Source organism: Eleutherodactylus coqui, chromosome 1 (assembly GCF_035609145.1).
Source record: "Eleutherodactylus coqui strain aEleCoq1 chromosome 1, aEleCoq1.hap1, whole genome shotgun sequence".
NCBI lineage: Eukaryota > Metazoa > Chordata > Amphibia > Anura > Eleutherodactylidae > Eleutherodactylus > Eleutherodactylus coqui.
In genome coordinates this window covers 40,381,613-40,397,918 of record NC_089837.1, presented here as the reverse complement: position 1 = coordinate 40,397,918, position 16,306 = coordinate 40,381,613, and the positions used below count along the sequence as shown (strand labels likewise).

The 16,306-nt window shown below is 44.6% G+C and overlaps 1 protein-coding gene across 1 annotated transcript in view; it reads left to right on the top strand.

Annotated features, from left to right (window-relative positions):
• The first annotated feature begins 657 nt into the window (after positions 1 to 657).
• The window catches only part of LOC136608436 (uncharacterized), a 61,183-nt gene continuing 45,534 nt past the window's right edge, over positions 658 to 16,306 (top strand). The window contains exon 1 of the mRNA XM_066589110.1: positions 658 to 701. The gene's annotated coding sequence lies outside the window, so the exon portion shown is untranslated. The remainder of the gene's footprint in view (positions 702 to 16,306) is intronic.

Here is a 16,306-nt window from a genome sequence, read left to right as displayed (position 1 = left end):
TCTGCTGCAATAATCACAAACTGCCCCAAATCTCTGCAGGAACCCAGCGAGCGCCTGGAATGCTGCATCATGGGGCGCGGATGTGTAACGGGACATCACAATCCACCAATGGGGCGCGGATGTGTAACGAGACATCACAATCCACCAATGGGGCGCGGATGTGTAACGTGACATCACAATCCACCAATGGGGCGCCATCCGCGGGATTTCGGGTCATAGGGACAGAATCTGCTTGGAATCCCCAACATAACCCGGGATTTCCTCTCCGGCCGCTCACATGGACGGAATAGGCCGCGCCACAAGCCGCCGGCGACTGGCAGATTCTGATGCCGAACTGAAAGTGGCTGAAAACCTGCTGCAATCCGCATCAAAACCCGCAGTCAGACCGCTAGATTTAGTGTGGAATTGCGCAGCCGGGGATTTGGCGGCGTCCTGCGGTGTAATTCCGTCCCGTGTGAAAAGTCACTAATATGTATTTATGGCAGAGAATGATCAGCCGACTATCACTGACTGCGCCTGTCTCTCCGCCTCACGTCTATTTATCCTCCTCACTGCTGAGCTCCGCCCCCTACTGATCACATGACTGTGACATCATCACAGGTCCTGTTGCTGTGTAGCACACACAGAGCAGGTTGTGGTCACTGCTGTTGTGCTGTTCTCTCTATTATCAGCCAGCATTCTTCAGAGACTTGTACATAGAGGTAAGAGGCGGCGGAGGGTCTTGTGGGGAGGTCAGACATGTTCCATGTGGTTATTACTACAGGGGTGCGGGGGAGGGCATCCTCCAGTGGAGGGGGGAATGTATATGAGAGCGCTCACACGGGCGGATTGTCCGCAGGACGCGGCGCAGGGGACGATATTTGCAATCAGTGCAGAACGTCTCATGTTTTCCTGCAGCCTTTAGTTGTGAATTCCGCCTCCTGGATGATAGAAATCCCCCCCAACAATCCCACAAAACGCCGTAATCACCAGCAGGAAGCTCCTCCGCTGCGCAGCTTTAATCTCGCGGTTTTGAAGTAAAGCCGTGCGGATTCTAACGGACGCGGAATTCCAGCCCCATAGAGATTACATTGTGAGGCAGAATATCCGTGCGACTAATTTTGGCCAGCTCTCAGAGCTCCTGCACAATGGGGAGGTGTGATTGACGCTCTGATATCGCTCTCGCAATCCTTATGAAGCCCTGGATGTGAGGCGTCTCTGCAGAGAAACAGCCTCCCATCCCAGCAGGGCTGAAGGAATCCCCTACTGCAGCTGTTACAGGGGATCATGATTTTCTCCCATTGCTCTCAATGGGAGATGATCGCGATCCTCTGCCACTGCTGTGACAGTAGTGGCAGAGGACTCACCGTGACGAGGACTTATTTTGGGGGGGAGGCTTGAATTGTAATCTCTACCCCAAAAATAATCCTTAACTGTGGAAAATGAAAAATAAAAAATAATACTACATCAGCTTGAACGCGCTGTCATCTCTGGCGCGTCTTCTAGCAGGTCCCTGGCTCTCTTCGGCTTCTCTTCTGGCTGGGAATTGAAAAATCTTGGTCTTGTGAAAGTGCTGCCTCTGATTGGCTGAGCACTGTGACCAATCAGAGGCAGTGCTCAGCCATTCATTGAATGACAGCTGAGCTGTGCCTCTGATTAGTCACAGCACTCAGCCAATCAGAGGCATCGTTTTGAGGAGGCGGGGATTTTTCACTTCCTGGTCAGAAGAGAAGCCGGAGGTAACAGCGCTTCTAAGGTGATGTATTATTATTATTATTTTTTTTTTCTACAGTTACTGATTAATTTCGGTGTAGGGCTTATATTTCAAGGCCCCCACTTCCCCGCTGCGCGGAGTCCTCTGCCACTACTGTCACAGCAGTGGCAGAGGATCATGATCATCACCTATTGATTTCAATGGGGCCAACGCTGCCCCATGGTTGTTGTGCATAAAGAGATAAAATTCAGGCCACAACGGATATGTTTCTGAACACAGGACAAACGGGGATCCGTTCTTTATTCCTATGTACGCTGTACAAAAAAACAGTTTTTAAATTGACACAATTGCCAAAAAAATGAAAATCGTAATGGGGTTTCCTTCTGCTATGCTTAGATTCATTCAAAAACTGTGCAGTTAAAATATGCAGTACACCCCTAGAAGAATTCGTTAAGGGGTCTAGTTTTCAAAATGGGGTTGTTTGTGGGGGTTCTCCATTGTTTTGGCCGCTCAAGGGCTCTACAAGTGGGCAATGGGGCCTGAAACACCTTCAAGCAAAATGTCTGTTCTGAAAGCCACTGGCTGCTCCTTTCATTTAGGGCCCCGTTGTGCTTACAGACATAGAATTAGGGCCATAATGGGTATGTTTCTGAACACAGGACAAACGGGGATCAATTTGGGGTGTCAATCCTCATTTTTATGTGCACTATAGAAAAAAAACTGCCTTTAAAATGACATATTTGCAAAAATATGAAATTTTATTTTTTTCTCTTCTAAATTTCATTAACTCCTGAAAAAAAACGGTGGGGTCAAAATACTCCTGACCCCCCTCAGTGAATACATTAAGGGGTGTCGTTTTTAAAATGGGGTCATTTGTGGGGGTATCTATAATTCTGACACCTATGAGCCTCTGCAATCTTGGCTTGTTGTAGGAAAGCAAAATGTTCCTGCAAAATGTTGATAATCAATGTTAAATTACTACGTCTCCTAAATGGTTAAAAAAGCAAAAGCTTTTCAAATGTGCGGCCAAAATAAAGTAAAGAGATGGAAATATATATCTTATCAAAAATGTGTCCAGTATGTTTGCAAATATTTGAGATATTACAATTTTAAAATGTCAGTGCTTCAGACATTGCCACAGGTGTTCTTACTATAGGAGGTCCTGAAAACATGACCTGTTGGGGTGCCTTGAGGACCGGTTTTGGGAAACACTGTCCTAGTGCTACATCACAAACCACCTCCAGCTGCAGCCAACCTGTTCTTCTGCCGGCTGAATGTAGAAATGATTGAAGATGCTTCGTCTTCTGAACGAATCCCAGAGGAGGAGGAGAAGGAAGGTTCAGCTGAGAGATTTTCATCAATCCTGATGATACAAATATGCTGATGATACAAATCTAGCGCTGGATTATGATAACGCTGATCTGGACGACCCGCGCACGGGGCCATTAGAAATCACAGAATTCTGAGACAGAAAATTTATTTCTTCTTCCACTGGTTTTACAACAATTCAGTTTCTTGAAATTTTTTTCCAAAGGATGTAAATGGTAAAAACTTCCAGGATTCGCCGTTATACAAGAAAACTGCCGATGGAAGAACAGTTAAAAGTAACTGCATTGTTTACCCTGTAGCATTTTTTCTGATAGGCTCAACGATATTAGTATGAGTAAATCAAAAATAAGCCAATAATCTAAAGATGGTTTTTCTCCAAGACACAAAACCTGTAAAAGACCGTACAACATTTTACCAAAGCTTGAAAACCGCTCCGACCATAGAAAGAATTACTTGTTATGGACGACTCCTCAAACATCTGTACAAGGATATGGTGTGGATAAGAATCTCCAGCATACGATACAGTGTGAGGCAGATATATGCCGGGCTATATTACACAGAATCCGGGATGATACTTTGTTTTCAGCTTCTAGAGGTTTAGCTTTTCAGGAGGAAAATACTGAAATCAGCAATGTTCACAAAGGTTATTTGTTGGGGGTATTAGAGCTGATTCGAAAGTATGATGAAGTAACTCGTGAACACTTAGCTGAGGTCAGAAACTTGCAGCTAGAGAAAAAAGATATATGATGGTCAATATCATTATCTCACCTAGTATTCTCAAAATGAGGTCATTCCCCTATGTGGTGAGAAACTCCATAAAACAAGAGAAGAGGCTATTTTTCATGGGCTGATTGTTGATGCTCCACCAGATATCTCACACCAGGAACAAAGTCGTCTTCTACTCCGTTATGTCCTATAGAGTTAAGAAAATAGTTTGCTTGAAATTTATGAGAGGTTTATTAAAATCATGAATTTTACTGGAAAAACCCCTGAGACCATAACGCAGAGCAAATTCTGTAAACAGGGTTGTTCTTAATGCCGCTAAATTAAATTATGAAGCGATGACATTTTTTGGGAACAGGGAACGTTTTTACTGTCTCTTCTCGCATAGTCCTGCTCATTGGGAAGTATTAAAACAACATGTCCTATTTATTTCTGCAAAGTCAATCCGAGATCCGATGGAGTGAAAGATTTGAAGCCATTCAACCTACAGTCAAACACCCAGCAGTGCTCAAAGTCTTGGATATTCTTCTTCAGAACCCAATCATTACTTTGACTCCCTCAGCACGAAATTCTGTCTTAGGGCTTAAAAAGTATTTTGGGTCTTTCAAATGGCTTTTCATGACCTCATTTTTGGCATAAAGTGCTATCAAGTATTGACCATAAAAATGTTGTCACACAAAACCAGGAAATATCCCTCAATGTTGAAGTGCGATTGATGAAAGATTTGATTGATGAAATGCAGCAGTTAAGAGATTCGTGGGAGGCAATTACTCTTGAGGCAAAATTTGTTGCTGAAACAATCAAGATGACACTTTGTGGGGAAATCCCCAAAGGATTTGACAAAGAACAATTAGAAGAAATCATTCATTTTACTGTTTTTGATTCAGGAAAACTGTTAAATTTAATTTCTGAAAAAAATCTTCCAGCTCTATTTGCCTGTTTTGCATTGCACTTAAACTTTTGTACGGCTCCAGTGACCGTTTCCACAGCCGAGGGGTCCTTCAGTAGGCTTGCCAATTCCCAAAAGACCTGGCAACAAAGTACGACGAGCCAAGATAGATGTAATAGTTTTGCCAAAAGAACGGACTTTTCAGATGTCACAGATAAGTTCAGCAAGACAACAGCCAGGAGATTTTACAATGCAGCGCCATAGACTAATACAATAACTTTATAGTTTACTTCTTGCTTAATTATATCTTCTTTAGTTATAGAAATTGTCATCAGTATTTTGTAAAATTCAAGTCTTTACTCGTTTTTCATTTACTTTTAAGCAGCTTAAAAGTTAAAACTATTGTGTTTCTAGTGTAATAAATACTGTTGAATATTATAAAACCTTGTTTTTTATTCAGTCACCTGGCGTAGTTAAGGCCAGTTTTGGAGTCAAGATTTTATTTTCCTCAAGAAGTACGATCCATTCTGATCAATCACATTTCTGAACAAATGCAAGAATTCTGCTGAAATTTAGTCAAGGACTGAACGTAATCCATAACTTTCCTTTTTAAATGCGTAATTAATAGAAATGTGAATTTTTAGACATTAAAGGGGTTGTCCCGCGAAAGCAAGTGGGGTTCAGCACTTCTGTATGGCCATATTAATGCACTTTGTAATGTACATCGTACATTAATTATGAGCCATACAGAAGTTATTCACTTACCTGTTCCGTTGCTGGCGTCCTCGTCTCCATGGTGCCGTCTAATTTCAGCGTCTAATCGCCCGATTAGACGCGCTTGCGCAGTCCGGTCTTCTCCCTGGTGAATGGGGCCGCTCGTGCCGGAGAGCTGGTCCTCGTAGCTCCGCCCCGTCACGTGTGCCGGTTCCAGCCAATCAGGAGGCTGGAATCGGCAATGGACCGCACAGAGCCCACGGTGCACCATGGGAGAAGACCCGCGGTGCATCGTGAGTGAAGATCCCGGCGGCCATCTTGCTAAGGTAAGGAAGAAGTCGCCGCAGCGCGGGGATTCGGGTAAGTACTAAACGGTTGTTTTTTTTAACACATGCATTGGGTTTGTCTCGCGCCGAACGGGGGGCCTATTGAAAAAAAAAAAACCTGTTTCGGCGCGGGACAACCCCTTTAAATCAAACATGATACCTTTTACTTATTTTAATATTGACTTTGGGGAATAAGGGAGGGTTGCAAGAGGGGATAACTGGGTGAGTGGGAAAGACATACTTAGAGAGTGATGGGGGGCCCATACTGAATTCCAGCAAGGGGGCCCGTAAATCATTGTGGAGGCCATTCCTCCAACACCTATGTGCTGCACAAGACTGGGGTTGTCTTTCATTAACACATTATGGACTATTAGTGACGGATCTCCTTGCAGACCAATGTGGCATGAGAGGGATTATTCCCATCGGCATGTAATTACAACTCTGTTTTTAAACATTTAGTGCTGCATGGGGCTGAGACTACCTCCCATCAGCATCTACTGGTATACAGTAACATGTTCGCCCTCCTTCATCTAAGTCTCATCGCATGAGAGGGATTACTTCTATTAGCAGACAATTATAACTGTATTCTTAGACCCCTGCTAATATTATATTTGGCAGGAACATGTTGGATATTCTTTTTTAGGGTCAGTCCTATGCTGATTCATTTATTCTCCATCCTTCCGGCTATCCAAGAGGATTTTTCAGCTATTTGTCCAGAGCCTTCGCTCTTCCCGGTCTTAATTAAACACAACTTTTATGATACAATTGGTAAATTTTTCGAATGTGTCCTACTTTTATATTTTAATCATTGCCAATAAAGTTTTTTCGTCTATTTTTTTGTCAGTGATCGCCATTGTTTGCCCATGTCAGTGATTCCTGTATTCTGTATATATGGATGCTGCACAGTATCGCTTCTCTTGTCATATTATATACACTGTATGTTACCACCTCTCTGGTCCTCTATACTTCAAATTGCAATCACAATTTTATAATGCTTTGATATAACCAGTATACTGATGGATTAACAAATGGGAGGCTGCTCTATTAACCCCTTCATGACATGGCCTATTTTGGCGTTGAGGACCAAGCGATTTTTTTGGTATTTTTCCATCTCCATTTTTCAAAAGCCATAACTTTTTAATTTTTCCGTGGACGCGGCCGTATAAGGGCTTGCTTTTTGCGTGGCGAACTGTAGTTTTTATCGATGCCAATTTTGGGTACATAGACTTTATTGTAAAATTTTTTTATTTTTTTTTATGATAGCAGAGAGAGAAAACGCATCAATTCTGTCATAGATTTTTTTTTTTTTTTTTTTTTACACCGTTAATCATGCAGCATAATTGAGACTTTCCATTTTTTCTGCAGACCGGTACGGTTACAACGATACCAAAATTCTAACATTTTTTTTAGGTTTTCCCACTTTTCTGCAATAAAAACCCTTTTTTTTGGAAATCTTTTTTCTATTCTAAATTGCTGCATTCAAAGTCACATAACTTTTTTATTTTTTGATGTACAGAGCTCTATGAGGGCTTATTTTTTGCGAGACGAGCTGTAGATTTTATTGGTACCATTTTGGCGTACATACGACTTTTTTGATCACTTTTATTGCGTTTTTAGTGAGGCAAAATGCTAAAAATGAGCATTTTGCCTCAGTTTTTTAGCTTTTTTTTTTAGCGTTTTTTTCGGTGCACAGTCAAAAGCATGTGCAACTTATTGTACGCATCGTTACGGACGCGACAATACCAAATATGTGGGGTTTTATTTTTTTTTTACCTTTTTTTATGCTAATCTGAGAAAAAGCATAAAAAATGGTTTTTTTACTCTTTTTTTTTACATTTTTTTTAATTCATTTTTTAAATCTTTCTTTTTTTTACACTGTTTGTGTCCCTCTGAGGGACTTTAATCACTGCCCTGATGATCGCTGTCATAAGGCATGGCAGAGCTACTGCTCTCCCATGCCTTATCGCTCATACAGCGATCTCAGGCATAGGCAATACAGGACGCCAGGACGCCATGGTGACAGGCCGGGCTCTCGCGATGACATCGCGAGTTCCGGCCGGAGACACAGAGGGAGCCGCGCTCCCGCTGTGAACTCTTCCCCTGCCGCGATCTACTTAGATCGCGGCAGGGAAGGGGTTAAAAGTGGCGGGCGCATCTCCGATGCCCCCCCGCTGCTGCAGCGAGACGCCGGCTGTGACTGACAGCCGGCTCCCGCTGCGGGATAGCGCTGGATCATATGTGATCCCGCGCTATCTCCAGGACGTAAGTTTACGCCCTGTTGCGGGAAGTACCCCGCTCCCAGGACGTAAACTTACGCCCTGCAGCGGGAAGGGGTTAACCACTAACTGACACGTCACACTTTCAAGTTTTTTAGCCATGTACCATTTTAATAGCAAATTGTTCTATTGCGCTGCCAAAAAGGCCAAAAAAATATTTTCATTCAGTTTGCTTCCATGGTGGAGTTGAATACATATTTTACATAAGGTTGTGCTTCAAGTTGGCACGGTTTTGGAATTTTTGTTTATGACTGAGTGGACTTTGCAGGCACCGCAGCCATGGGGGTATTTATTTGAGAAAGAGAAAACTATCCAACAAATTGGTATAAATACATACACTATCGGTCACAAGTCGCTCCATTGTTTGAAGCCTACTGGCTTCTTGTCTTTAAGCAGTTCTGAGATTACCTAGAAGTAAGTTTTGGATCATAGTCTTGAACCCCTGACCAAATAGGCGTACACCAGAAGGTATTGCATGGAGTATCAAAATGCTGTGGTAGCCCTTTTTCTCCAGTGTGCCAGTCACCCTCTGCAAGTTGCCAACTCTGGATCCAGCAAAAGAGCCCCAGACCATCATGCTTCCTCCTCCATGTTTGACATTCTTTCACCTGCTCTACGACATACAAAAACCCTGCGTGATGTATTAAAGATGTCAAATTTTGATTTATCATTCCATAAGGCCTCCTTCCACCCTTCAGTAGTCCACTGAAGGTACTGTTTGGCTGAGGCAGGTCTTTTTTTTTATTTGTAATCTTGGTGGCTTTCTTACGGATACTCTATCTTTCAGACCTGCAAATAGAAGTCTTCTCTTCACAACTGAAATAGAAATTTGTTTAATTTTTTTCTGCATTAAGCTGTACTTTAAGACTTTCTGCTGTGAGAAACCGATCACACAAACTGTTTACTCTTAATAGCCTGTCATCTGATTTTGTAGTGGCCTTCTGCCTGACAGACATCCTCTTGTCAGTTTCCAAGTGCCTTTTGATGGAATAGGAAACTGGATGACTGCCACCTTGGCTTTCTTGGCAATATCCCTGTAGGACAGACCTACACTTCTATGGCTTGTGATTGTCTGTCTGTTTTCTTTGGTTAATTGCTTTTTTGATACCATTATGATGGTAATGTGCTTCGTCCTGAAGAGTAAGACTGTTCAAATCCTTCCCTACAGGGTGTCTTAATGCAGTCTGTCCCAGCACTGGTTATACAGAATCAGGGGGTTTGAAAGTAATCAACAAAAGGTGAGATACATATCGGAATAGTTTACATCTAATTTCGAACCAGCAGCTGTCCTGGACGTGTTCCTTGAAAAAAGCTGTTTGGTTAAAATCATAAATTCAGACTATTGTGTTTTAAAATGTTCACAATATTATGTTTTTTTCTTTTGATGCTCGGTCGAGTAGTAGCATGCTCGATGGTGCTCGTTACTCGAGTAAATTTTACGTCGCCCCCGCCCCCCTCCCTGCATGTTTAGCTCCATTTTTTTAGCCACTCAACATGCTGGGAAGGTTTTACCACTTCCTGCTGTGACGTGCCAACCCTGTGCACGTCGACAGCAGTGACTGGCTGGGCTGATCAGGTGATCGCCGAGTATTAAAAGCTATGGTCACCCGCGGCTTGCCTCAGACGCATGCTGCATGAGCTTAAGGATAGAGCTGCTGCAATAGGGAAAGCGTTAGTGTAGGGATTAGGTTGCGGTTAGGCAGGGATCCTTACTTCAAGAACCCGACAGTCCTTTCTAGGACTACTACTCTCATTGTGTGCATCAGCATTTTGGCTGGCTGGGACCAGTAGTGCGTACCAATTTTTTTTCAAGCATCCCGCTTGTATTCTGCCCACTGTTACCGGTTTGATGCAGTGTACTGGCAGGAGTATACATAGGAGCTCTGTTACTTCCCATGACTTCTCTTTTTTTTTTTAGTTTTTTTGGGGGGCTCAAAGCGTACGCTATATACCCGTGTGTTGGTGCTGTGAATCTATGCTATCTACCAACAGTATACACACCAGAAAAATCTTTCTGGGCCTGCTCAGAGCGTAATCTATATACCATTCTCTGGGGGCTGTGAATTTGCGCTATCTACCAACAGTGCTTTATTCAACATGATGAAGACTAGAGGTAAGGGTCGAGGGTGTGGGTGTCTGAATGAGAGTGTGAGCAGAGGCCATGGTCCTGGGCATGGTGAAACAGTGCCTGCTGCTGCGGGATAAGCAGAGCGTCGCGTATCTCTACTCCTCAACTTCATGTCACATTTTGCAGGTTCGCGTGGTAGACCATTATTAAAAGCACAACTGTGCGATCAGGTGCTGACATGGATAGCGGATAACGCGTCCAGTACTTCATCCAAAACCCAGTCTTCCACGCAGTCCATTCACACCGTCCAAGGGACTGCACCTCTGAATTCTCATGCTGCTCCTCCTTCCTCTAAGCCTGGTCACTTCAGGAAAAGGAGTGATTCCGAACAGGTATACACCCAAGAACTCTTCTTGGGTCCCTGCCCTGAGTCTGAAAAAACGGTTGATCAGCCATGTGAGGATGGCCAAAATTTGGACCTTTCACAGACTAAGGGTGATGAGGGTGGGGACTTCCAAGAAATGTCTCAAGAGCTATATGTGGATGATGAGGATAAAACACAATTGTCTGTCAGTGAGGTTGTTGTTAGGGCAGTAAGTCTGAGGGAGGAGAAGACTGAGGAGTAAGAGCTGGTGGATGATGAGGTGACTGACCCAACCTGGGTTGCTAAGCCTACTGAAGACAGGGCTTCAGAGGGGGAGGCAGCTGCTGCAGCAGAACAGGTTGGAAGAGGCAGTGGGGTGGGCAGGGGGAGAAGCAGGTCCACAGCAAATACTCCCCCAACTGTTCCCCAGAGCACCTCGTCGCGGCAAGTTCCCGTGCAGAGGGCTAGGTGTACGAAGGTCTGGAGGTTTTTCAATGAGAGCGCAGACGACCGACGAACAGTGGTGTGCAACCTGTGCCACACCAAGATCAGCAGGGCAGCCACCACAACCAGCCTAACCACCACCAGCATGTGCAGGCATATGATGGCTAAGCACTAGAGATGAGCGAACGTACTCGGTAAGGCCGATTTCGCAATCGAGCACCGCGATTTTCGAGTACTTCACTACTCGGGTGAAAAGTACTCAGGGGCGCTGTGGGGTGGGGCGTGGCGTGGTGGAGCGGGGGGTAGCAGCGGGGAACAGGGGGGAGCCCTCTCTCTCTCCCTCTCCCCCCCACTCCCCTCTGCAACCCCCCGCTCACCCACAGCGCCCCCGAGTACTTTTCACCCGAGTAGTGAAGTACTCGAAAATCGCGGTGCTCGATTGCAAAATCGGCCTTACCGAGTACGTTCACTCATCTCTACGAAGCACCCGACAACATAGAACGAAAGACATTTATCGCCTGCGGGTCACACCACGGCCTCTTCCCCTGTGTTGCATCCTGTCACTAACATCCAATCCCCCTCCCAGCATGCTGGCACGAGCATCTCCTGGCCTGCACCCACACCCTCACCTCCACGGTCCTCTACTGCCTCGACCAATGTGTCCCAGGGCACCGTTCAGCTGTCTAACCCAAGCATTGGAACACAAGCGGAAATACACGGCTACCTACCCGCATGCACAGTCTTTAGACGTGCATATTTCAAAACTATTCAGACTGGAGATGCTGCCATATAGGCTAGTAGAAACTGAAGCTTTCCTCAACCTGATGGCGGCGGCGGTCCCTCGGTACTCAGTCCCCAGCCGTCCCCGCCCGGCACCAGCACATCTCACGGAACATGAACCATGTCCTCACCAACGTGGTTACTGTGAAGGTCCACTTAACCACTGACACGTGGACAAGTGCTAGCGGGTAGGGACACTACATCTCCCTGAAGGCACATTGGCTTAACCTAGTGAAGGCTGGGACCGAGTCTGACCCTGGCTCCACTCACGTGCTACCCACACCGAGCATTGCGGGTCCTACCTCGGTGAAAGTTTCTCCGGCTTATTATGCCATCTCCTCCAAACACTCCCCCTCTTCCATCACCCCCTCAACCTCTCAATTACCACGTGTGAGTACGTTTCCTGCAGTCAGTAGCTCGAGGCGCTGCAGCACTGCGGTGGGGAAGCGTCAGCAAGCCGTGCTGAAATTACTCAGCTTGGGAGACAAGAGGCACACCACCCAAGAGCTGTTACAGGGTTTGATGGAGCAGACCGATCTGTGTATTTCGCCGCTGAACCTCCAACCAGGCATGGCCGTGTGTGACAATGGGCATAAACTGGTGATGGCTCTGCAGCTTGGCAGACTAACACATGTACCACATACCATACCATTTGACCTGCTTAGCAAGGTGCATCGCGTCTGCGCACATTTCAGAAAGTCCATCACAGATGCTGCCACCCTCAGGACACTGCAACATTGCTTGCAGCTGCCAGTGCACCGACTATTGTGAGACGTGCCCATGCGCTGGAATTCAACGTTGCACATGTTGGCCACGCTTTACGAGCAGCGTAGAACCATTGTTGAATACGAGCTGCAACATGGCCAGCGGAGTGGTAGTCAGCCTCCGCAGTTCTTCACAGAGGAGTGGGCATGGATGTCTGACATCTGTCAGGTCTTAGGAAACTTTGAAGAGTTTACACAAATGGTGAGCGGCGATGCGGCCATTATCAGTGTAACCATCCCGCTGCTTTGCCTGCTGAGAAAGTCGCTGCTAAGCATTAAGGCCAAAGCTTTGCAAATGGAATAGGAGATGGGGATGACGATACGTCACTTGATAGCCAGACCACCAGACACCTTCTGTTTCTCAACGCGTATTGGAGGAGGAGGAGTAGGGGGAAGAGACTGCTGCCCACACTGCAGAGGGTACCCATGCTACTTCCTTCACATCTGTTCAGCATGCATGAGCTGAAGAGGAGGAGGAGGACAGGCAGAGTCCTCCTCCTAGTGAGGATTGCGATGTGTTGCATACTGGGACTCTGGCACACATGGCTGACCTCATGTTAAGGTGCCTTTCCCGTGACCCTCGCGTTAGACGCATTCTGGCCAACCAGGATTACTGGGTGTTCACCCTTCTCGACCCACAGTATAAGGAGAACCTTTCCACTCTCATTCCTGAAGAGGAAAGGAGTACGAGAGTGATGCAATACCACAAGGCCCTGGTGAAAAAGCTGATCCTAAAGTTTCCAACGGTAGCGGTAGAGGACATACTTCAGTGGGCCAACTACCAGGGGAGACACGGGGAACAGGCAGCATGTCCAGCGCAGACAGGGGAACACTCTCAAAGGTCTTTGCCATTTTTGTCACTGGGGGCAAGTAAAGTCCAAAATGTTATGTGCAACTCTTCACTGTTAGGACTTTAAAACATAACCTTTAATAAAGCCATTAAAATTTAAAATAGTACTCACAAAGACTGACACACATAATACATAAAGAAAAATATTAATAACTCTGGAAGTGTATCTCAGAGGCTTCTTGGAAATGTAGATGCCATATATCGTGCTTTCTAGGTATAGTGCGATGCCTTAACTGGTATCTATTCGAGGCAACAAATAACCATTTCAGGGTGATAATACACCCCCACAACAGTAGTATCTACAGTCTTGGGAAACTGATAGTGCCCAAGATCGAGATTATTTGTGCTTGGTATTAGCACCAAGAAGGCTTAATCAATATCTGGTCCTTGGTCCGACGCGTTTCGCTCAACTTGAGCTCCTCAGGGACTTCTTGTGAATATTTAATATGCCTCTCAGGATCTTAACAGCAATTGCATACTAACCAAATAGTGAGCATTCAGTTGGTCGCAGGTAAATATATATCTTGCAGATCAGATGTTATCTGCAATGAAGTATATAATACCTCTTAATATGGTAAAGAAAAATTTTTTTAAAAATTTTTCTTTAAAAAATTTTTTTTTCTGAAAAGTTCAGAGTAAGCCATGTATCAGAGTCTCGCGTTGTGCATGAGACAGTGCTGCATGGACTTTACACACCCATGCCTTGCATCTACCTTGATAGCTTGCTGGCCCCTATATATTTACTAATTCCTATCTACCAGTGGTAACGATGTTGCCTAATAGTTTTTAGGTCACACACTGGAGAATTTCTAAGTACTATCTCTCTCCGCTAATTAGATTCTATTAGTGCCTTATTCCTAATGCTTCTCTGATTACAAGATAGCCTAAAGTATCGCACTAAGTAGCAGGTAGATCAGTAAAACAAAAAAGGGATAGAGCAACAGCAAGCCAACCACCCTGATGGTGAGTGATTGGTATGCTTGCTGTTGCTCTATCCCTTTTTTGTTTTACTGATCTACCTGCTACTTAGTGCGATACTTTAGGCTATCTTGTAATCAGAGAAGCATTAGGAATAAGGCACTAATAGAATCTAATTAGCGGAGAGAGATAGTACTTAGAAATTCTCCAGTGTGTGACCTAAAAACTATTAGGCAACATCGTTACCACTGGTAGATAGGAATTAGTAAATATATAGGGGCCAGCAAGCGATCAAGGTAGATGCAAGGCATGGGTGTGTAAAGTCCATGCAGCACTGTCTCATGCACAACGCGAGACTCTGATACATGGCTTACTCTGAACTTTTCAGAAAAAAAATTTTTTTAAAGAAAAATTTTTAAAAAAAATTTTCTTTACCATATTAAGAGGTATTATATACTTCATTGCAGATAACATCTGATCTGCAAGATATATATTTACCTGCGACCAACTGAATGCTCACTATTTGGTTAGTATGCAATTGCTGTTAAGATCCTGAGAGGCATATTAAATATTCACAAGAAGTCCCTGAGGAGCTCAAGTTGAGCGAAACGCGTCGGACCAAGGACCAGATATTGATTAAGCCTTCTTGGTGCTAATACCAAGCACAAATAATCTCGATCTTGGGCACTATCAGTTTCCCAAGACTGTAGATCCTACCGTTGTGGGGGTGTATTATCACCCTGAAATGGTTATTTGTTGCCTCGAATAGATACCAGTTAAGGCATCGCACTATACCTAGAAAGCACGATATATGGCATCTACATTTCCAAGAAGCCTCTGAGATACACTTCCAGAGTTATTAATATTTTTCTTTATGTATTATGTGTGTCAGTCTTTGTGAGTACTATTTTAAATTTTAATGGCTTTATTAAAGGTTATGTTTTAAAGTCCTAACAGTGAACAGTTGCACAAAGGTCTTTGCCAGTTTTATGGCTCCCCAGCCAGACTGTGTCACCACTCCCCAGTCTAGGCTGAGTAGGAGGGAACAGTGTAAAAAGATGGGGAGGGAGTACATAGCCGACCGTACCAATGTCCTCCGTGATCCCTCTGCTCCATACAATTATTGGATGTCAAAGCTGGACACGTGGCCTAAACTTGCGCTGTACGCCTTGGAGGTGCTGGCCTGCCCAGCCGCTAGCATGTTATCAGAGAGGGTGTTTAGTGCTGCTGGGGGGATTATCACGGATAATGTCAACTGACAGCGCCTACACTCTTGGTACACAAATGTTTCACGGGTTCGCCTATACTCTTGGTACACAAATGTTTCACGGGTTCGCCTATACTCTTGGCACACAAATGTTTCAGGGGTTCGCCTATACTCTTGGTACACAAATGTTTCCCAGTGCGGTGTTTAACTGTCTGACACATACACAGAATGAATTGTCTTGCTTTGGTCACTTACATTTCTTCATGGTTTATGCTGTCTTTGTAGCAATCAAAGGAAGTGTAACTGATTTCATGAGACTTTCACAGGGTCACTGTATACCCATGGTGGCTACTTTTGTAACACCTCCTGCTTCAAACCAATCTTTTGTTTTAGAATGGGTTGTTGAATAGTGCTGATGGTTTGAAGTACTAGCATCCGAGTCCGGTTCATGGCTCCTGAGAATTTTGTGACGGAGGTAGCACGGGATTGGAATAATTTGAACTAAACAGTCCTTTCTAGGACTACAACTCCTCTCATTGTGTGCATCATCGATTTGGTTGCCTGGGACCAGTAGTGCGCAAAAAGCATTCGCAAGCATCCCGGCTGTATACTGCATACTGTTACCGCTTTTATACAGTATACTGCTACTGGTGTACACAGACAATATAGGAACTAACAAACCTCATTTTTCATGTTTTTCACTGTATTTGGCTGAAATCTTTGACATACTAGGCCCAAGTGTGTGTCCTGTTGATCCACACCATATAACAGGACTGGACACATTTTACACTGTCTATTTTTGTCTTCAAGCGTACGCAAAATTCCTTGCAGTTTACGTAGCATTTTGACGCATTGCATTATACAACATGATGAAGACTAGGGGTTAGGGACGAGGACATGGGCAGCCAAATGAGGGTCTGGGCAGAGGCCGAGATCCTGAGCGTGGTGAAACAGTGCCTGC